Source organism: Lissotriton helveticus, chromosome 10, assembly GCF_964261635.1.
Source record: "Lissotriton helveticus chromosome 10, aLisHel1.1, whole genome shotgun sequence".
Classification (NCBI taxonomy): domain Eukaryota; kingdom Metazoa; phylum Chordata; class Amphibia; order Caudata; family Salamandridae; genus Lissotriton; species Lissotriton helveticus.
The window spans coordinates 1,032,622,539-1,032,645,477 of NC_136071.1; the positions used below are offsets into that span (position 1 = coordinate 1,032,622,539).

The 22,939-nt window shown below is 44.6% G+C and overlaps 1 protein-coding gene across 1 annotated transcript in view; it reads left to right on the top strand.

Moving 5' to 3' along the window:
* The window catches only part of LOC144784164 (serum paraoxonase/arylesterase 2-like), a 106,175-nt gene that overhangs the window by 61,072 nt on the left and 22,164 nt on the right, over nucleotides 1–22,939 (top strand). The gene's annotated exons all lie outside the window — the stretch shown is intronic.

The following is a 22,939-nucleotide window of genomic DNA, read 5'->3' on the forward strand; positions in this document are numbered from 1 at the left end:
ACAAAATTCAAGGAAAAATTAAATGCCATGAAACTACACTTCAGTTTCTGAGTTTGATGATTAGCTCCATTGTTGGAGAATTCAGACGCATCAAGATGCTGCTGGAATCCAGGAGCACCAGGGAATCATTCAAACAGACAAGTCTTTAAAATGTTCCTGTTACTGTCCGTATCTAGCCAGTAGGGACAACAGGCCACCTTTTCCCTAATTAAAAGAGCAATGACAAATTTGCTTACATTTTTCCACTTAGTTCGGCTTTTATTTCAGGTAAAAGAATCAAACTTTAGGAGAAAAGTGGAAAAGCATTCTCGGCCCTGGCTCCTTCAGTTTGGAACTCACTTCCTATTCATATGTGGCAGACTTCCAAACTTGACAACTCCCAGGAAGCTCTCAAATCGTTCCTATTTTAGGTATTCATTTTCTTGGTGCCTTCAGGAGGTAGGGAGGGTCTTAGACATGGAATGATATACAGGCAGTCATAGATGGATACATGGATGGATATCTTTGCTTCTGACCTTGTACAGTGCCACACTGCGATTTGGCTAGTGTAAAGACGTAGGTCTCTAGGCCCACAGCCTAAGATTAAGCATGACACAGACACTAGGGGGTCGATTCCGATCCGGTAAAATCCCCGTCTGTACGAATCGTATCCGGAGCCGTTTCCGGACGCCGTACGACCGGACGATTCCGATCCCGATCGGCCGACCCGAACGCGATTCGTACGGTACACGTCGATTCGTACGGAAAAGCGCACGATCACCTACACACCGTACGGCGCGTACCCCCCATGATCGCAGGGGTACGCGCCGTACCCCTGTGATCATGCGGGGTACGTGCCGTACACCCAGCGTACATGGGGTACGTGCCGCACACCCACCGTACATGGGGTACGGTGCGTACCCCATGTACGCTGGGTGTACGGCACGTACCCCGCATGATCACAGGGGTACGGCGCGTACCCCTGCGATCATGGGGGGTGCGTGCCGTACCCGGGGGGGGCGTTCCGTACCTGTTTCGGCACGAACTCTGCGTTTACGACTGTTTTCGGCTCCCGTAGGAAAAGGGTCGTACAGCGCGTACCTGACACGAATCGTACTTGCTGGGTCGTAAAAACCAGCCGCGAACCGTAGTGATGTCGCATACAGCCGGTTCCGAGTGAGACTCGTACGGAGATTTGAGTCGTACGGAGTCCTGTACGACTCGTACGGAGTTTGGCACCTGGTACGGATCGTACTTCGTCGTACGTACGGGACGTCTACGGGTACGATTCGTATGGGGAAAAAACTCTCCGTACGACGATTCGGAGCGCATTTTACCGGATCGGAATCGACCCCTAGATGTGAGGGTGTGTAACTGGCCTAAGACACGTGGACTCGGCCCCTTTTATTGGCAGGGTCACATGACTGGCAACTCCTGTGATGGATGGGTGTGGGGCGCGTGTAAGTGCTGCCCCTGAGGACGGACTGTTATGTGATGTGTCCAGCAGAACACTAAATTCCTCCCAAAAAAACAAACTAAAGGACAGAGACTATTTCCGCCGCTACTCTTTGGGGCATAAATATTGACATTTAAAGGAGTTTACCTGCCGGAGGCTGTCACAGCTTGTTGGTCCCCCCCGCTGCCGCCTCTTGGTACATCGCGGCTGCCAAGCAGGGGGACTACACCCTCCATAATCCCTGGCTGTGTGACCATGCCCACCACCGCCCATTGACGCACCCTGAAGGCACTTAAAACAGCGACGCTCCTTCTGCGGAGCGGGAGACTATTTCTGCCGCTACTCTTTGGGGCATAAATATTGACATTTAAAGGAGTTTACCTGCCGAAAGCTATCACAGCTTGTTGGTCGTCCCCCCCACTGCCGCCTCTTGGTACATCGCGGCTGCCGAGCGGGGGGACTGCACCCTCCATAATCCCTGGCTGTGTGACCACACCCACAACCGCCCATTGACGCGCCCGGAAGGCGCTTAAAACAGCGATGCTCCTTCTGCGGAGCGGGAGACTATTTCCGCAGCTACTCTTTAGGGCATAAATATTGACATTTAAAGGAGTTTACCTGCCGGAGGCTGTCACAGCTTGTTGGTCCCCCCCGCTGCCGCCTCTTGGTACATCGCGGCTGCCGAGTCGGGGGACTACACCCTCCATAATCCCTGTCTGTCTGACCACACCCACCACCACCCATTGACGCGCCCGGAAGGCGCTTAAAACAGCGACGCTCCTTACGCATCGCGGGACGCACGCGGGCGGCGCCGGGAGAAGCCCGGAACAGACGAGGCCGGGGCGGGGAGCTTCCCCTTGGCGTTCGAGCACTCTGAACACTGGACACTGCCTACATAGCTAGTATTCACAGCCTACAATACTGGTTATAAATTCTTTAATATTTTAAAATTTTTAAGGATTGTCACCGTAGTTAGCAAGGCTGCTAGAGACAGCATGACCACACGAACAACTAAGGGCAGGAATTCTCAGGGGGGAGGGCCAAACAAAGGGACGCTTGACCACTTTTTAACCAAGGCGGCCTAAAAAATTGACCAGGAGATAGCAATCGCTGAACATCGACTGTCTCTGGAACTAGCCAATAGAAATTCCTCCTTGGGTTCCCTTATTACAGCTCCTTCCCCCCCTCCACAACTCATCGAAGAAAACCCGACAAATGATTGTAGCATCCCACTACTCTTTCAAAACTGCAAAACATCCCCAATTGCATATAGGGGGGCACGAGTAAACAGTGATACTCTGGACACCTCATTAGAAGTACTATCGGATGAACCTTTAAAGGTTCTAGAAAAAATTACTACACCCAGGAATAAAAATCTGAATACAAGACAAAAAGGTCAGGGTGTTACAATAAAGAGAAAAAGGGGAGGGGATTCCAATCAGGCAGATCTGCTAAAATAGCCAAAACTCACACCAGCCCCTTAAAGGTTAAAGGTACGCTGACAAAAGACCCCCGCCCATAGACTTAAATGACCTAATGAAAAACCTTGAGCACTTAGTAAAATCTTTGCTCCTACCTCTTATAGAAAGAGTTAAGAGGATATCTGACCAACTGAGTACTATGGCCGAAATCACCACAAATAACTCCAAATTGCTAAAGCAATTGCTGACACCCAAACAAGTCACCATTCCCTGTGGACAGAAATCGGGGGACGCTCACAAAACATCAGACATTTTATCCATGGCAAAAGACCCCAACCCAGTTTCTATAGAAATAGATAGTGTCCCTATAATTAATACAGGAGCAAAAACGGGCGGCTTTGGAAAAACCCCTGAAGATTTAAACATCAATCTTACCAGGGAACACCCATCGAATAAAAACCTAAATAAAATGGGCGCACATATAGATCTCCCTCCAGCTGCAGCCCCCTATGTCATAATTCTTACTGGCGTCCCAGAATTGGCAGCAGGGAAGAAGGAACCTTATCTAGAATTAAAGAATAAGGCTATCTACTGGTTAAAAAATAACAGACCACTGCCACTAAACATCAATGGTGAGATTATGTTTGTGAGAAGACTGGCATGGGTTGGCCATAGGCCGAAGGACATTGAGGGCGATGTTTTGATCATAAATTTTAGGGACTGAAGAGCAGATACCCATATTATAGATTGGTATGTTGAGAGAGGCGGTGATGGTATATCTACCCGCGATTTGAGTTATTTTCACCCTCAATCGCTCGTAACCCGGGGGACATCTAGACCACACAGTAAGATTGGGAACAATTTCAGCCTAATCCCATCTGTTCCAACTCCTTCGATTTATAGTAGACAGGAGGCTTATTATCCCCCACTTTTTTATGGAGATAGGCCCTGTCCATATCAATATGGTAGAGCCCAGAGGTCCGCTTACACCCCGCCCTGGCCTATTCCCATATACAATCGTTATGAGGCGTTAACATCTTTAGATGATCAGGATTGATATAGGGGGAAAATAGGGTCCAGAAAACAACTCTGAATGTCCCTACTCCATTATCGGTTGACACCAATAAACACTGGAGAGTAACTCCAGGTAAGGAATTCCTTGAAAATAGAAGAGGAGAAGAAAAGGATGTAGGGGTTACATACTGCCTGGACGCGCCCAAACCCTATCATTCCTTTAAGGCTCAATGGCCTAATTTGACACATGAGACAGAGCTACCTCCTCCTCTACAGACGACAAATACTAACAGCAACATCAATGCTGTTATTGCTCCCCAGATGGGAAGATCTACCCTCAACCTCCTGTCCTGGAATGTCGCAGGCCTAGCTAGTAAAATTTCCTATCAATCTTGGCTAGATACAGTCCACAATTACGATATAATCTGCCTCCAAGAAACGTGGGTGGTGGACGAACTACATATAATTGGCTTCCAGACTTTACATACACCTGCTATTATAACCACCCAAGGTAGAAACAAAGGGGGCTTGTCCACGTATGTTTCCACGGCTGCAGGAATAAAAAATTTAAAGTTCAATTTTACAGAGTACTATCAGATTCTGAGTATTAGCTAGGGCCATGTTAAAAACATGGCCTTAGTTAACTTTTATAATAACCTGCCTAAAAATAACATGGAAAAAGTAATGGATAAACTAAAAAGTAGTTTATCTTTTCTTCAGGACCACCTACATGGTGAGGTTCTGATTTGGGTGGGAGACTTTAACTGTACCATCTGTCCATATGGTTCGTGTGTGGTCCAGCCGAACACATAGAGGACTCTCCCACCCATTTTATTCATTCCAAATTTGGAAATGTTTTTAATAGTATGCTATTCCATTTCAATTATTCCGTTTTGTCCCACTTTCAACGGTAGGGGATGTAATTCAACGATTGATTTTACATTGCTAACAACTCCGCATGCGGCATTGATTTCCTCATGGGAAACTATCCCGCTTATTTTTAGCGACCACTACCCCATTTCTTTTACTTTAATACTTAGAGGACAAACTAAGACTCTGAATAAGAAATTCTTATACCAGCCGATAATTGGCAACGAGTAACGGATATACGATAAAATGGGATAAGGTGAAGCCAGTTGATTTCCTCATAAATTTGGAATCGGTTTGTCGTGAAGATCTACTTGTCTGCCTATCTCACACAGAAGAGCCATCTAAAGTTGTGAGCTCTTTCATAAAAATTCAAAGTGAGATGAAGAAGTTATTAACTAAGGAACACCGATCAAACCCTGGAAAAACGCATGGCTGGTTTGATAAAAACTGCACAAAAGCACATACTATCTTTAAAAGGGCTTTGCACGCTTCACCCAGGTCCCCGCTTGTGATCCGGCAAGCTAGGAAACAATATAAAGCGGCCATCAAGAACAGGAAACATCAGCTGAAAAAGGAGGCTTGGTCAGCTTTATGTGACGCTTCCAAAAGCTGGGATAATACCGCTTTTTGGAAAATTGTAAATACCCCTTATTTAATGAATAGAGATGCAGACATCATAGACCAAGCCATAGACGGGGAAACATGGGTTAACCACTTTACGCACCCCTATGATAAAGTGACCCCTTCAGACAATGTAAATCTTGGAATAGGGTCGCTGAATACACACTCTGATATCTTCCCACCCACCGTTTTCCTGTTAGATATCATTTTTAACTCTGGGGAGGTTTTAAAAGCCATCAGCGACAGTCTTTCGGGTAAAGCCCCGGGTCCCGATGGGGTCCCAATAGACGTTTATAAAAACAAAATTGTTCTGTGGGCTCCACTACTAACAAATTTTTTAAATAAAGCAAACCAACAGGGGCTTATACCCTCTTGGACCGAAGCTATAGTGGTCCCTATTTTTAAAAAAGGCAATCGCAATGACCCTACCTGCTACCGTCCAATCTCATTGCTTGATGCCCTAATGAAAGTAGCAGGTCAGATAGTTTTACACAGGATCCAATCATGGGCTGAGGAAAATGATATCATATCAAACTTACAATATGGTTTTAGAACAGGGAAAGGTACAATAGAGCAGGGACTAAACCTTGCATTGACAATATTGAAGTATACTCAGGCCAAGAAGGGAAACCTTTTTATCGCCTTTGTTGACCTGAGTTCCGCTTTCGATTGCGTCAACCACAACTTTCTATGGGCAACATTGACAGACCTGGGCTTGGATAGCCAAATTCTCCAGTTCATTAAAGAACTCTACAGGGGAGCAGGCGCTAGGGTTCGTTATGGCAGATTGGGTGAGTGTTCAGGAAAGTTCCCCATTAAGAGGGGTGTGAGACAGGGGTGTATCCTTGCACCCCTCCTCTTTACCCTCTATATAAACTCGATCAGTCAACATCTCAGGGAGTTCCAACACGATCATTCATCCATAATGGGAACACCAGTACCACTATTTTTATATGCGGATGACGCTGTTATTATGTCCCGTACTAGGGTTGGACTTCAGAGGGCTGTTCTTGAATTTGCTAACTACATGTCAGATAGGGGTTTAAAAATTAATATTCCAAAAACATACACAATGTCATGTGGTACAGGGTCTAAGAGGACATCTTGTCCTATTTTTCTTGAAGGTAGGCGAATTGAGTCTACAGATTGATTCACCTACTTGGGTACATTTTGATAGAAAAGGAAGCTGGCAGCCTGCTGTGACAGCTAGACAGCTAGCTTTTTCCAGGACCATTGGCGCCCTGAACAACTTTGAGGCTAAAATAGGGGGTAGACCAGCGAGAGAGCTGATCCATATATACAAGGCTAAATGCATTTCTACAGCTGTATATGGTTCAGGTCTCTGGGGAACGGAAAACGCCCAAAAAATTCAACACAGCGGAAACCAGTTTATCCGCCATTTACTGGCTGTACCTAAATCAACGCCTACCTATCTTGCACATATTGAATTGGGGCTGCCCTATATATTGGAAATTATAAAAACAGCGCCCATATTATCACGGCATAAAATCTGGGTCACCCCCGAGACCTTGGTAAACCGCGACTTAATAAATGACTGCCTTAAACTCGACGGGGTTGGTAACATTAAATGGCTAACCTATGTCAAGAACATGATGACCGAGCTTGGACACTCGGAATTCTATACCAACCCATCGACCATGGAATTAGTGCCCAGGAAATCTTTAAAAAAGATGGTCATGGACCACCTAAATAGCAAGAGGTGGGACAGGGAAAAAATCAAGCCCACAGTCTTAAGATACCAGCAAATTACTACTTTTGAAGGGCTTCAATGGTATCTTATGTCCAACTCTAGCTGTTATGCCCGAATGTTGCTCTCTCGCTTTAGGTTTGGTACCTTCTTCCGTCTGATTACTTTCCCTTACGTCAACAACTGGGCTATGGAAAATGTAATTTGACCATGTGACGATATATCCTTTCAGTCAAACATCCATTGTGTATTTTTCTGTAAATTTTATCAAACACACAGAGGTTTTTTCTGAAACCCATTTTAAAGCAGTGGGGTATTCGTACTTGTAGACTTGCTTTCATTAGACTTCAGCAATTAGAAAATGATACTGTAATTTATGCTGTTTCTGGTTTTTTAAAACTTGTTATAAGATTCCGGATTTCAATGTATTAACCTGAATGATGAATTTTACCATTAATTGCGATAATTGAAAATATTTGTTTTTACTTATTTATTACTGAATCTTAAAAACCTTGTATAATTATCAAATGTTTTTGCCACTTTATATTGTAATGTACGCTTTTATGATTTTCCTTTAAAAATCGAATAAAGCTTCTCTGAATCTGAATCTGAACTAAAGGACAACCTGTGAAACCAAAACAATGTAAAGCTGACACCATTGATGTACAGGTGTGTAGATCTGTCAGCCCGACAGCATTGGGCGCTTGTATTGATGAAGCTGGCTGCACTGGGATCTTTGCTCGCCTTCATAATTTAACCTGTGTGAGACAGGACATGAATGTGATTCAAAACAGTTCAAAACCTTTTTGCACACGCTGACTGGTGTCATGTCCATTGTGTGGAGCTCATCCAATCTGCTGATGCCCCAGATGGTTCATGGTTTATGTTATCAGTTCAAAATGGGTGTATCAGGAGGGTTGTTGGAGTTCATCTTGAAGCTTGACTGGTGGTGTTGCTTGACTCACTCAGGACAATCTTGTGACTGGGAAGACAATCTGCAACCTGTTGGAGTCTCCACTCTGAGCCCCTACTACCACCTGAAATCCATTGGTGGAGCAGTGTCAAGTCCATCTCTTGTGCTTGTGGAGGCTCCATCAATGGGTTACCATGGGACTGCGTGTTGTCTGAACTGGTGTTGCATGTGTGCCATGTCTGGGCTGTAGCAAGACAGCAGAGGAGCCACTTCCTAGTCAATCATGCAACTGCATGGTACATGGGTCATGGTTAAGAGATTCTCCCGCTTGGGATCAGGATGCAGACAGGGTAAGCTGGCTGGCTGATACTTCAGAGTGTCATTGGTGCTTCTTGCCTGTTGGTATAATAAGTGTCAGACTCCACTCTGCGCTGCTCGCTCACGAGGCATGCTGTATTGGAGTATGCACTGGAAGCCCCGCCCACTCTCCGCCCATATTTGTCATTGGCTTGCGTCATTGTCCTTCGTAAATGCTGGCTTCTGATTCATAAATAGGCTTGTTAGTGCCTCCTTGGTACCGCCTTGTCTTCATTTGTAACTTCCCATGAGGACTGGCCTTTTTACTTCTGTTGTTACATCATGGTACGTCTTCTTTAGTCTGGAAACACTTTTATTTAATGCCTTTCTCATGCTGCAGGCAGTACATGCTTTCCTTCGCGCCATGCACAATTTCACTTTTAAAGCAGCCTGGGACAATCACTGCCGCTTTTTTTCACTTAAATAGATCTCGTAAAAAATGTTAGAGGCTTTACCTACGTGTTATTGGCATTTCTGTTTCAGTCTTTCCTTAGGTAAAGGTGGGCATGCGTCTCTCAGAGGGTGGTGAGATGATTTAAACAAATCTGGTCTAGCCACAACCTGAAACTCCTAGCCCACTTATCAAAGCCTTGAAGTGAAATTACGAATTAAATAATTCTACTAATGCTACTTTTTAATGTAGCAGCAGTAACTTCTCAAAACTGATCACTAGGGACCTCTAAGGGTAGCTTGCGTTACTGCACCTAGACATGCACTGCTGGTGACTTGATCACTAGGGACCTCTACGGACAACGTGCAGTACTGCACCTAGACATGCAGTGCTGTTGCCTTGCTCATTAGGGACCTCTAGGAGCAGCTTACAATACTGCACCGAGAAATATAATGCTTGTTCCTGGCTCACTATGCAAACATTTGCACTGCACTAGGTTTGGCATTACTGAAAGTATGAGCTTTGGCGTTGCATTATTATTTGCAACACCAATACCTCAAACTATCATTAATGCAAGACCTATTGCATTGCAAATGCTTCTTCTATTTGTACAGCAAGCTCCCTTTAGTGGGCAGCCTCTTCTGTTGAGCTGTATTATTTCCGGCCTAGAGTCGTTTCTCCATTTTCAGTGGGCCAAACTGTACTGACAGACTTTGACTTCATAAGGCTGGGCACACTCTTCCATGCCTCTCACAGTGGTGACTCCCACCATTGAGCGGCAATGGTGGGGCCCGGATTCCACGGCAGAAATAGGTCCTGCCTCCTCCACTTCTTAGTGTTTGCTGACTCTGCCTGTGAAGTCCCCTCTCACAGCAACTTGACTCACTTCTTCACATGCCCAGGAGTAAGGACAGTGTGCGGGGCCAAACACTCAGAAGAGCACTCCAGCACAACCAATGAGTGGCTTCATGGCAGCACTGGAGCCAGACATCTTTTTGCCTTCAGGGCCCCCCAGCATGGTTCCACTCATCTCCGCCTCTTTGGCTGCGCTGCCTGCAGAGTGGTCAATGTAGATAGATGGTAGCTGGAGCAGCAAAGTGGGGGGTGGTGATAAAAATCTCCTTTCTTCCCCGGGATCGAATAAAGTTCCTTCCCTTTATTCCTTCTGACCGCTTTTCTCTGAGGCTGCACAGCAGGTAGGGTCCGACTCCCTGACGTCATTGTAAAGATGTAGTGCTCTAAGCCCTCATGCTAAGATTAAGGATGATGTGGACACATGCACACGGTCCCTTTTAGTGGCAGGATCAACTGACCGATGACACCTGTGGTGGATTGGTGTGGGGTGGGTGAAATTTGCAGTCCCTTAGGAAGGACTGCTATGTGATGTGTCGAGCAAGACACTACAGCTAGGTTCGTACTGTGTAAATACCACATAAGTATATACACTCATTACAAATATTGGTTACATTAAGATGTTTAGGTTTTAACTAGCTTCCATCCAGTATAGTAAAGTGCAAGAGGAGATGTGGGTAAGTGGCTATAGCTACTGATAACCCAGGTTCAAATTGCGCCTCTACCATTGGCTCAACATGGTGGGTTTCTGGGCAAATCATGTAATCTCCTTGGTGTTAATGTGTGAAATGCGTTTGTGTAACTCTCACTTGGTAAACAGAACCGTGTAGGTCGTTCAGCACTCCGACGCTTACTAGATATGTTTGTGCTATATAAATATCATTCATTACATATATGCCTACGAGCGCCTACTTTGAAATCCAAAAATAATATTTGAAGGCAGATTTATAGACTCTGACTGCTTTCAGGATATAACTGGAAAAGGTGATATCTGATCTCACTCTCAAAGAAGGCAAAGCCGCCTGCAAAGCCCTACAATCAGAGAGCATGTGAATAATGGCATCTTGATCAATGTATACAACCTGTATGTATGTACAATAGGTTTAAGATCTCAGTATGCTTCACCTACCAAAATCTCCTTCGTAAATGTTGAATTGTTTTTGTTCAGTTCAGCAAAGTTATTGAAACATTCATTTATGTTTCCTCCTGCTTCAAAAAGTCGACAATGGAGCATATTTGTAGGTTTTCTTCTGGGAAGATTTTCGAATATCTGTTTCAGCAATTCTTCCTTTGCCTTACGTTTGTAAAATTTGCGTGGCCACATAATGATTGGGTTCAGGTTCTGCAACAGCCAGCTTCACTGTCACGCCCCATGCAGGAGTCTGGCATAGGCCTGTATCAAAAGCTAATTTTACAGTCCCACATATAAAAAGTTGAGAAATATATATTGGTAGTTTATCTTCAACTTACAGTATTGGATCATCACTAAAACATGTGTACAATTGAAACGATCCTATGCATGTAGGAATCGCTATAAAAATAGTGATTCCTACATATTCCTTATTTGCGACTCGCATATTGCGAGTCACAAATAAGGAACGGGTTCCCATTCATTCCTACGGCCCTACAGACCCATAGGAATGAATGGGAAATTGCATGCGCAATTTGCGAGTACCAATAGGTACGCGCAAATTGCGCTTGCAATTTCAAGGGTGCAAGGGTGTCAAAAGGACACCCTGTTGCACCCCTGAAATGGATCCGTGCACATATGTTGCCCACACACATGTCCCAAGGGCATGTGTGTGTGTAACCTACAACTTTGAAAAATGCACTTTAGTGCATTTTTCAAAGTTTTCGCTATTTACGATCTGATATGATTTTGAGGTAAATAGCAGGCCACAATAGCAAAGTCGCTATTTAAAAAGGCATCTTGCATTGCAATTTTCGATTTCTTAAATGCAATCGCAATTTGAAAAATCGCAAAATATTGCAATTTCTTAGGCAAGTTATTTCATGTATTGCAAAAGCTCATTTTGCCATCGCAAGTGGCCGATTTTTGCGAATCGCACCATTTGCGATCGCAAAAAGCTTTGATGCATGTGCCTGATAGTGCTTACAGACCAAAGAAGATGAACGTGTAATAACCGAAGTAAAAGGTTCTGTCCTCCACCATAACATTATCTTGTGAGACTACTGACACTGACAAACACTGACACAATGAGTGTTATATGAAACTTATATGCAGGTATTGCTAGATTTGTATCCTTTTCTGCTATACAGTACGAGGCAGCAATAATAATAATATCTTACTCATATAGCGCTTTCACCCATAGCGCTTTATGTATAATATTTGTGTTCAAGCAATTATTATTGTCCAATTGAAATTGGTGCTCGTTTGACTGACCTCGGAAGGATGAATGGCTGAGTCAGTGTTGCTGTAAATCGAACCTGCCAATTACACACTATCGTCAACAGAACAACACAAGTAAATACGATTGTACATGGAAAGCATTACTTACCTGCAACAATACTTTTGAAGCTGAAGGATAATCCAGATTGACACACTGTGCGGCACCCTGCCATCCAATCCCACAAAAAGATATCCGCATACCTGAAGTTTTGGGGTTTTCACCACAGGCAGTCAATGTGACTCACAACGCGCGGTTGACCAGTGCACCACCATGCCTTGCGCTTGGGATGCCAGATGTTTTTTTCCCTGCCATTGGGTGTGGCTGTTAAAATAAATATATAATTTAATGAGACACCTACAAACAGACACAGGGCAAAGACTAAGAAGTCAGTATGATGGGCTTTGTGTTCACTGTGAAATGCACTCTCGTTTAAAAACAAATAATTTTTTTGTTTGTGTGCAATTCTTTAGGGCACTCCTTTTAAAGACCAGTGTTGTAGGGAGGTTGTGCGTTTAATACAAAAGCAGTAGAACAGTGTTTTACTGGATAACTGTGCCAAAAATATTTTCTAACTTTACTGATGCCAGTTGTTTTGAAAGACTGTCTGATCACGTGTAGCACAAAAAACGATACAAAACGGAAATCTTGCGGTACTGGGTTTTTCAGAACCGGTACCAAACCGGTAACCCAGCGGTGCCAGGGTACACCCAAAGACCTCGGGTACTTTCCTGATTCAGACCACAGAAACTCATAGTCTTCTAGGCGAAGTCAAGGATCGATTTTATTGGCTGCAACCAAGAAACAAGCGTCCTAGAAGTACAACACACGGGATGTATATTCTCAGGAGACTGCTCAAACTTACAAAGTCAGGCTTCTCTTTTTATACAAAATATTGTGCTTTAGGCAAACATTCTTCGAATTTACAGTACACTATTCACATTCTTTGTTACAAAGCAAAAGCAGAGTCATGATGACATGTCTATATTTCAGTTCGTCCAGCCCACAACAAATCACCCGGCAAGGCCCAACATTTCATCAGATATCGGTGGACCCCCAATAAAAATGGGCACCTCCCCATCATAAAGCAAGTGAGAGAAAAGAGCAGGGACAGGTGTGAGCAAGATTCGGCAGGGTGTGTGCGATGAAATGGGTTTATGGCCTGTTGTGCCTTGATGCTATCTCATTCGGCCACTGGGAGAGGAACTGACCAGACAGGTTCGGCCTGGGGCAATGGTTCCAACGTGCCCAGTTCACAGGAAAGTCAATTAAGGTGTACGTGTCCTTTGGAATCAAATTTAGCTGTATTATAAGCCTATGTAAAGGGCAACTCACAAAATGGCTGCCGTATACAAAATGGAAGCCAAGGGTTCAGAACGAAAATGACGATTTCGAGGTGAAATCGTCACTGGAATATGACGAAAATGCTTGTACATAGTGTACTTGTCATTTGCGGTCTTTTGATACTAAATTCGCCATGTTACGACGAAGTTTTATTCTCAAGTCCAGAATTTTCAGAACCACAAACCCTCCTTTTGCCCTTACATAGGCAATTCAACCTAATCTCATGCTGATCTGAGTCCAGGTCTATATTCCTAAAGTCATTGAGATGTTGCTGTAACATCATTCTAGTACTTAGCTCGTCTCTTGATACAGGTTTCCTTACACATGATGCAGCGCAGAGGCCACATATTGCAGGAGCACACTGCACCCACAGACAGGACAGGAAAAGAATGGCTAGGACCATCCCAATGATCATCAGAATTTTCCATCCCCAGGCGGATATCAGTTCCCAGAACCATCCCATTAAAGACCAATCTCCTTTATCCACATGAATAGATTCGGAAATCTTATGCAGTTTAGAGATGGCCTGGTACACTGTTGGAGCGTTATCTGGAATGAAAACACAGCAACTCGATTGGATCAATCTACATACCCCACCTCGGTCTGCAAGTATGACATCTAATGCAACCCTGTTCTGAAGGGTCATAAGTCGATCCGACTGGAGCTCAGCAGTCAAGTTACTAAGGGCACCACCAGTTTCAATCACGGTGGATTCAACCACCCTTGTCAATTGCCTTATGTTCCTGCTGTTAGCCATCGGTCCCCAGAACGGCAGAAAACCCTTTACGAAGTCCCCAAATTCCTGTCCTGCAGTGTCTTCTTGACTCAAGGCACCTCTAACTATCCTTGTCTTGTGGTAATCTGCCGCTGCTGTGTAGGTGGGAGGCAACAGGAACGAAACAAAACATGAGCCCGAAAAATCAGGGGGCAACCATGTATAGGCTCTATCATGGCAGATGAAATAGGTACCCTTAGCTGCTAAAAACGAAGGGGAAGTCTGGGCTGCAAAAACATACGTTTTAGTGCAGGTACTCTTCCCTAACTGGGCTCTGGGATTCGTGCCATTACCTTGCAGACACAGATGACCCTGATGGGGTACAATCCAAATCGGGGAAGATCTCTTAGCTTGCTGTTTCTCATTCAGAGTAGCTCCATATCCGGTTACGTTCCATCCTATGTATACTAGTGTCTCATCTCTCGGGATAGTCTCATAAGAAATACCTTCCTTAATCATGTCTACTATACCCTTAACTAGAGCACTATTTTTAGGATTGTCTGTTACAGAACGTAGGGGGTAGACTTCATGTGTGTATATGAACATTGTTCTGAATGCCCACACAGAACCATTGTGACTGAATGGCAGGACCAGATAAGGAATACCTTTATCCGTTGTGTGAGGCATAAGACCACACACCCAACAGTTAGTTGTGTTCATTACAAGTTGGTGTTGGTGCAAAAGCTGAACAAAGGAGTTATTAATAAACTCTAATCTCCTAGCTGATTCGTGTTCAGGAAGGGGTTGAAATGAGTGTGGGGAAACAGTAGAAGGAGGAGGTATAGGCGATGTAGTGGGTGCAAATGTTACTCGAAAAGAGAATAACACATAACTTATTAAAAATATCATCACACTGAATAGCATGAAAATGCACAATATCAAGAAGCTTTTCTTTGTCATTATTTTACAAATCTTGTGTTTAAAGTTCATTTCCTTGGCAGGTCTCTCCATCTCGAGAAACTCCATCCTCTCTAAAGTGCTGCCCGCGATGGGAGGTTGATTCTGCTAAGGAATGCTTCTGTCAGTCCAGGGCAACTCCCTTAGACCAACCAGAACTGCCGACCTAACGTCGTCAGCTGCACCCCAAAGACTTTGGGCAATCGCGGCCCTAGCAGCGGAACCCGGATGGCGGTTCAAAAAACAAAAATGAGCAAGTTTCTCAGATGGGAGAGCTGCACTTTAAAAAAAAATAGTACATGGAGGTGAAAAAAAGGTTTTTTTATTTGTCCATAGGTCTTGGCCTCAAATTATAGCGCTTTTTCCCGGGTACTGTCTGATCCTGAAACAGGAGTTCAGGCTCTGTAGTGTTCAATGGAATTGACGGTGATACAGCTGGTTGCAAAATGTTCTCGCTCTCTTGTTCAGTAAATGTTCCTTTTACTCGTGCATCACTGAAGGGCAGAAAGCGTGGTACAGTTTCAGTTTCTGAGTCGGCGACACCCTTCTGGACCCACTGGTCATACGGCAGAGGTAGGGGTACCCTTTTACAATGGACCCCGTGGATCCAGTGCTTCTTCCCTTCCACTCGAACAGCTGATCTCGTGGAAAGAAGGACGAGGTGCGGTCCGGTCCACCTGGGCTGGTCGTTCTTGGTTCGCTGGAAATTCTTGACAAGGACCCAGGATCCAGGGTCGATTGCGTGACCTGGAGTTTCAGAGACCGGAGGCAGGGTGTCGTGAACCTGTTGATGCAAAACACGCAATTTAGCCGTCAATTCGTACAGATAGTCAAGCAAAACAGGGTGTTCGAGTTCGCTGAACTTAGTGGGCCTTGGCACTCCCCATATGTTGGCCGGGCGGCCGAAAACAATCTCATAGGGACTAAGTTTCACTCGTGAATGCACAGTCATTCTGGTGGATAGGAGTGCTAAGGGTAGAGCATCAGGCCATTTAAGACCTGTGCTCGCTTGAATTTTGGCCAGTTTTAACTTAAGCGTGCCATTATAACATTCTACTAATCCAGCTGATTGGGGGTGATTTGCAGCGTGGAACCTTTGCTGAATGCCTAACCCTTCACATACTCTCTTCATCACTCGACCCACAAATTCACTCCCATTATCACTCCAGACCATTCTAGGCATTCCGAACCTGGGGAAGAACTCTTTCACAAGGGCTTTAGCTGTGGATAAGGCAGTATTGTCTTTTAGGGGGTATGCTTCTACCCATCTTGAGAAGGCACAAACAACAACGAGTACGTATTTTAGATTGTTGCACCTCTCCATGTGGATGAAATCTAGCTGCAAAACCTCGAACGGATACGTAGGAGGTGCAAAATGACCAGCTGGAGTTGGGCTTCCCCTACCAGGATTGTGTTTCAGACACACCATGCAATTCTTGACGACATTCTCTGCACACTTGAGAATTCCTGAATTTTGCCATACTGGAGCCAACAACTTGCAAATCCCTTTCACGCTGATATGAGCCATTCCATGAGCCATTGTAACCACTGCAAGCACATATGCATCGGGTAACAACCATCTCTGATGCTCTGACAATTCAATCCAACAACCATTTGCATCCATTCTACCCGTACTTTCTCTCCACATGTTCAACTCTTTCTCTGTAGCCTCAACTTGAATGGATTTCACACTCTTTATCGTGTCTTCACACATTCCAACATCACCAACCCATCTTGCAGGGCCTGCAACACACATTCGGCTCATTACATTCCTTGCAGTTTCTTTCGCGATTTCGTCAGCAAATGCATTTCCACGACCAACATCATCAGTCACCTTTTTGTGGGCACTGCATTTCACAATCGCCACTTGCAGAGGCATGGTCAGTGATTCAAGAAGCTCATTCACCAACTGACCATGCTGAATCTTAGCTCCATGCGAAGTCAGGAACCCACGTTCTTTCCACAATCGTCCAAAACTGTGAGCCACACCAAATGCATACTGGCTATCGGTATAGATAGTCACTTTCATTCCTTTAGACAACACACATGCTCTGGTAAGTGCAATCAATTCTGCTGCTTGAGCTGAATTATGTGGAATACGTGCAGCTTCAACAATTGTATGCAAAGTCGTGACAGCATATGCTGCAGACGTGTCACCATTCGGAAGCTTGAAGCATGAACCATCCACCCATAATGTACCATCACATTCAGCAAGAGGAGTGTCCCTAAGATCTATTCTCCCTTTTGTTTCTTCTTCTGTTGTAAGAGAACAATCATGCTGTTCTGAAGCATCTAATTCCTCTACAATTGGCAACAACGTAGCTAGGTTTAAAGTGTTGCACCTTTTTATGTGCACATGACTAGCTAACAATGTTAATTCGTAACCTGACAATCGAGCACTAGTTAAGTGCTGTGTCTTGGTTCTATTTAACAACGTGTCTACTGCATGTGGGACCATCACGACTAGCGTATTGTTCATTACTAGACCAGCAGGCTGTCGAATAGAAACAGCTGCTGCCGCTGTGGCTCTTAAACAACTTGGCAACGCTCTAGCTACTGGATCCAAAGTCGACGAAAAATATGCACATGGACGCTGTTTGTCCCCAAACAACTGAGTCAAAACTGACAATGCACAACCTTGTTTCTCATGGACATACAATGTAAAGGGCTTACTGTAGTTGGGGGTACCCAACACAGGAGCCGAACATAATGCTGTGCGCAATTCAGAAAAACCTTTCTGACACTCTTCAGACCAAGGAATGGGATTGGGTGTATCTTTACACGTTAATGCCTCCAAAGGTTTGGCTAATAACGAAAAATTTGGTATCCACTGTCTGCAATATGATGTAATGCCCAAGAAAGCACGCACTTCTCTCTGTGTTCTTGGCACACTCAATTTCGCTATTGCCTGAATTCTTTCTGGGGTGAGTTTCCTTCCCTCCTTTGATAAGAGATGACCTAAGTAGGTCACTTCTTGTCGACAATATTGGAATTTTGAGAGAGACACTTTGTGGTGCAAATCACACAAATGACGCAACAATGACAATGTGACTTCTTTACAGATTTCCTCAGTATCTGCAGCAACAAGCAAATCATCCACATACTGAATAAGGGTAGCACCTTCAGGTAAAACAATTGTATCAAGCTGTGTTTTTAAAGCTTGACTATATATTGATGGACTTTCACAGTAGCCCTGTGGAGCTCGTTTAAAGCGGAAGCTGCGACCTCCTAAACTGAAGCCAAAAATATCCCTGCTCTCCTCAGCAATCGGGATGCTGAAGAAAGCATTCTTCAAGTCAATCACCGAAAACCAGGTGGCAGAAGCTGGAATCATAGTCAATAGGGCAGTAATGTCGGGGACAACTGGAAATTGTGGTACAACTATTTTATTGACCTCTCTAAGATCAATCACGAATCTGTAAACAGGTGGCTGGGAAGGGTCAGTTTGTTTTAAAACAGGCAGAACAGGACTATTGCAAACGTTGCCTCTTGTCTCTTCAATCACATCTTTCTCAATTAGATCGTAAACGATCGCTAGCAAAGCTTTTTCACCTTCACTAGAGATTTTGTATTGGGGAATTCGTGGCATTCTAACATTGGCTTTCAATGTTACAACATATGGTGGTATTTCCAAAAGACCAACATCATTAGGACCAGTAGCCCAAAGAATATTAGGGAGAGATGAAAATTCTGTTGGAAGTTTGTCTCTCGACAAATACATTGGAGAAACCACTTTCTTACCCAGTGTAAGTTGTACTCCAGAAGGAGAACAGTACAAAGTTGCGTACAATCTTTTTAGCAAATCTAATCCTAGCAAGTTTTCACCACAACCTGTTGTCAGAATAAGGGGTGCTTCGAATTCGCAAGGTCCAACAAAAAGGGACAAAGGGTCAGAAATCGGATTTCTAACTGGGGCGCCAGAAAAACCTACAGATACATTCATTTCGCCAGACAAAGGTGCGCCAGGGAGTTTGGAGTGCATAAAAGAACTCTTTGTAGCACCAGTATCCAACAGAAAAGGCTCTGACACACCTGATGTAATCACCTCAACGTAAGGTCCACTCTGATCTACTGGAACTGAAACAACTCCCTCTCTTTGTCTATGGCTGTCCTAGCAATCATTACCTTCCCAATGCTCATCTTCTGCATAGTAATCATCAGCATAGTACTGGGCTGTCCTACCAGGTGCGTTATTCTGCTGATCGAACCTATTCATAGAATTTTGAGGTGGAAGAGACTGTGTGTTCTGGGGGAAATTTCCACGTCCTCTATCTCTAGACGCTTGCTGAACACCTCGACCTCTTACACCAGAAGCACCATTTGCAAGCTGTAATAAAATAGGACAACTATACTTGAAATGACCCTCTTCCTTGCAATATGAGCACTGATTGGGGCCTACAGGGACACGTGGTTGAGTATACTCGACTCTTTGCGAGTTCCTCTGATACTGTTGAGGCTGCTGATAATTATTCTGATAGTTACTCTGACCACTATTATTTTGACCACCACTATTCTGGCCACCACCACCACGCGGCGGATATGCTTGCTGTAACAAAACCTTCGTTTTCAACTCTTTCGTTTTCTTTTCTGCTCTATTTTTCTCGTCTTTGTCTCGATTTTCGTAATACTGTGCAGTAGCCAATATCTGTGCTGAGGAGGAAACTGCCCATGAACTCTCTGAACCTTTTAACTTTTTACACAACTCGGGAAGCAGATTGTGCACGAATTTATCGATGAACAAACGCTGACCACCTTCTGTGCTCATATCTTGACCACTGTGGTCGACCAAAGTCTCTTCAAACCTGGTGAAGAAATCTGACACTGTTTCATCTTTCTTCTGCTAACATGCAGACAACTTATCCCAATTTACACGTATTGCAGGCATTATCGTTTTCATGTAATCAATTATTTTACCAGGAAGTTCGGCTACTAAAGGCTCAGGCTTAGCACCACCAACTTGTCGGGCATCTGCAGCAGCAATATTAGCCCATGAGTCACCTAGCTCCTGATCATGATCTGTATGACAAATCTTACCCCATAAAGGCTGTGGAACAACATTCCCAAATAACATATCGATATCGGCTAAATTCATGATACATGACCCTGCAGTCTGTGACAACTCTTTGTAATACCCTGCGGGATTTTTACGGGGATCAGGTAATGTCTGTTTAAGGGCTAAAACTTCAGCTCGCCTCCATGGGACATGTACCCACACCCGCTGGAAATGAGGCTGAATAGGTGGGTTAGCTTGTAGGTCCCCTTCCCTCCACTGTGGGGGAACCTCTCTCATGGGGTACTGTCGCGCCTTTTTCCTACCGGATGTGCCATGCTCAAATAGCGACTGAGAAGTGCTCCGAAATGACAACAATGTCTCAACCGCTCTCTCGACATCTGGACCTACGATCATGCCCTCTGCGAACTCAAACCGCACACGACACAACTTGGGCGGGTTGTATTCCAGATCATTGTCTTCCAAATCCTCACAGAGAAAAACGCACATTTGTTCAAAAACATATCTCTGCTTCGGTGCTTCCCATTGACGGAAGACTTCCATGACAGACTCCACATCATACCTTACAATGTCCATAACCCATTTATGCGCTAAACGATTCAGTGAATCTCTCTCTTGATAGTCAGGCAGTTGACTTCGCAACTGTCTACGTTCCATGTTAGAGGTCGTAGTAGGCGACCCGCAAAGAGGTGAGAAAAGATTAGTAACAGTGTTGGCCATTCTCTGCCGAACGGAAGGAGAAACTGAAGGAAGAACGGGTGGAAAAACAGGGTGAGATAAGGCAGGGGCAGAAGCAATAGCAGAGGGATCATTAGGAGAAATAGAAGGTGCACTAGGCAAAGTCGTAGAAAGCACAGGTGAAATAGATGTGATCGGTGGGCCTTGAGGAGGCTGCACCAAAGGAGCAGGAGCCAGCTGAAGAACAGCTGGTGGGTGCTGTGGAGGAACAGGAGGCACAGGTTGCACAACTAAAGGTTGCGGAGGTGCCGTGGCATTTGGCGAACTTAATAAATGCGACATTAAAGGATCTTTTTCAAGCCCTTTTGCTGCATCTTGCTGAGGAGGTGGCAAAACTGGATAGCATTTATCTATTACCATTTTACGTTGCCTGTGCAACTGCTCACTCATCTGTTCTTCTTCATTGTCATTAAACTGCATAGCGGCTTGCATTATCGAGATTCCCCCTTCTCTCTAATTTTTCTTCGCTAATTTAATTTCCTTCTGTTTGGCTTCCTTACGCCATAGACGGAAAGAGTCAAACATCGCCGGCCGGGCTTTCTTTTTAAAAAGTTTAACTTCGAGGTTATCTAAGATTTCTGTATCAAAGCTACCATATTGGGGCCATTTTAAAACACCATCTTTTCTGGTGTATTTGATCCACACTTCATTAAATGTGATGGGACCTATGCCATGTTTTACATATAATTCGTAAGTTGGAGTTCCAATCGGAGGAACCGGACACGAGTCCTCCAATCGGGAGTCCCTATTATTACAACCAAGACAAAACAAATGTTCAAGTCTAAGACCAGGCATCTTCGCTCTCTAGTCTAGCTCCAAACTTCAAAGGATTATCGATTACGATATTTCTCGTGAATACACGAGTCCTTCGGCTTTGGCACTTGCAAGTTCCAAAAATGATCCCAAAGGGAATACCCAAACTAAGACCAACTAAGGACTGGAAGATGCTCCACTTATACTTAACTGAGATATCGATGACGTCACCAGAAGACTTGTCTTATCGTTTCGCTCTACCAAACTTCAAGGGTCCAAATCAGGGCGATAGCCAGGGCAGCAGTCCTTTGTAGCCGTCTGGAAGCGGGGAACCTCGCAGCAAAGACTTTCGGACCACGTCGACATGCAGGGGTCGATGAAGTGGATGGCCTTCCTCCAGAATTTTCACACGAAGCTCCTCACGAACCTCTGACTGGACTGGTACCGCTGGAATCGCCCCAAACGTTGGGCGCCGACTGCGGTACTGGGTTTTTCAGAACCGGTACCAAACTGGTAACCCAGCGGTGCCAGGGTACACCCAAAGACCTCGGGTACTTTCCTGATTCAGACCACAGAAACTCAGAGTCTTCTAGGTGAAGTCAAGGATCGATTTTATTGGCTGCAACCAAGAAACAAGCGTCCTAGAAGTACAATACACGGGATGTATATTCTCAGGAGACTGCTCAAACTTACAAAGTCAGGCTTCTCTTTTTATACAAAATATTGTGCTTTAGGCAAACATTCTTCGAATTTACAGTACACTATTCACATTCTTTGTTACAAAGGAAAAGCAGAGTCATGATGGCATGTCTATATTTCAGTTCGTCCAGCCAACAACAAATCACCCGGCAAGGCCCAACATTTCATCAGATATCGGTGGACCCCCAATAAAAATGGGCACCTCCCCATCATAAAGCAAGTGAGAGAAAAGAGCAGGGACAGGTGTGAGCAAGATTCGGCAGGGTGTGTGCGATGAAATGGGTTTATGGCCTGTTGTGCCTTGATGCTATCTCATTCGGCCACTGGGAGAGGAACTGACCAGACAGGTTCGGCCTGGGGCAATGGTTCCAACGTGCCCAGGTCACAGGAAAGTCAATTAAGGTGTATGTGTCCTTTGGAATCGAATTTAGCTGTATTATAAGCCTATGTAAAGGGCAACTCACAAAATGGCTGCCGTATACAAAATGGAAGCCAAGGGTTCAGAACGAAAATGACGATTTCGAGGTGAAATCGTCACTGGAATATGACGAAAATGCTTGTACATAGTGTACTCGTCATTTTCGGTCATGTTACGACGAAGTTTTATTCTCAAGTCCAGAATTTTCAGAACCACAATCTAAATGGAGTGCCAGGCGCGCACACACCAGGCTGTGCTCATTGAATGTCTGACAAAATATCGATAACACAAATATCGATATACAAAAATATCGG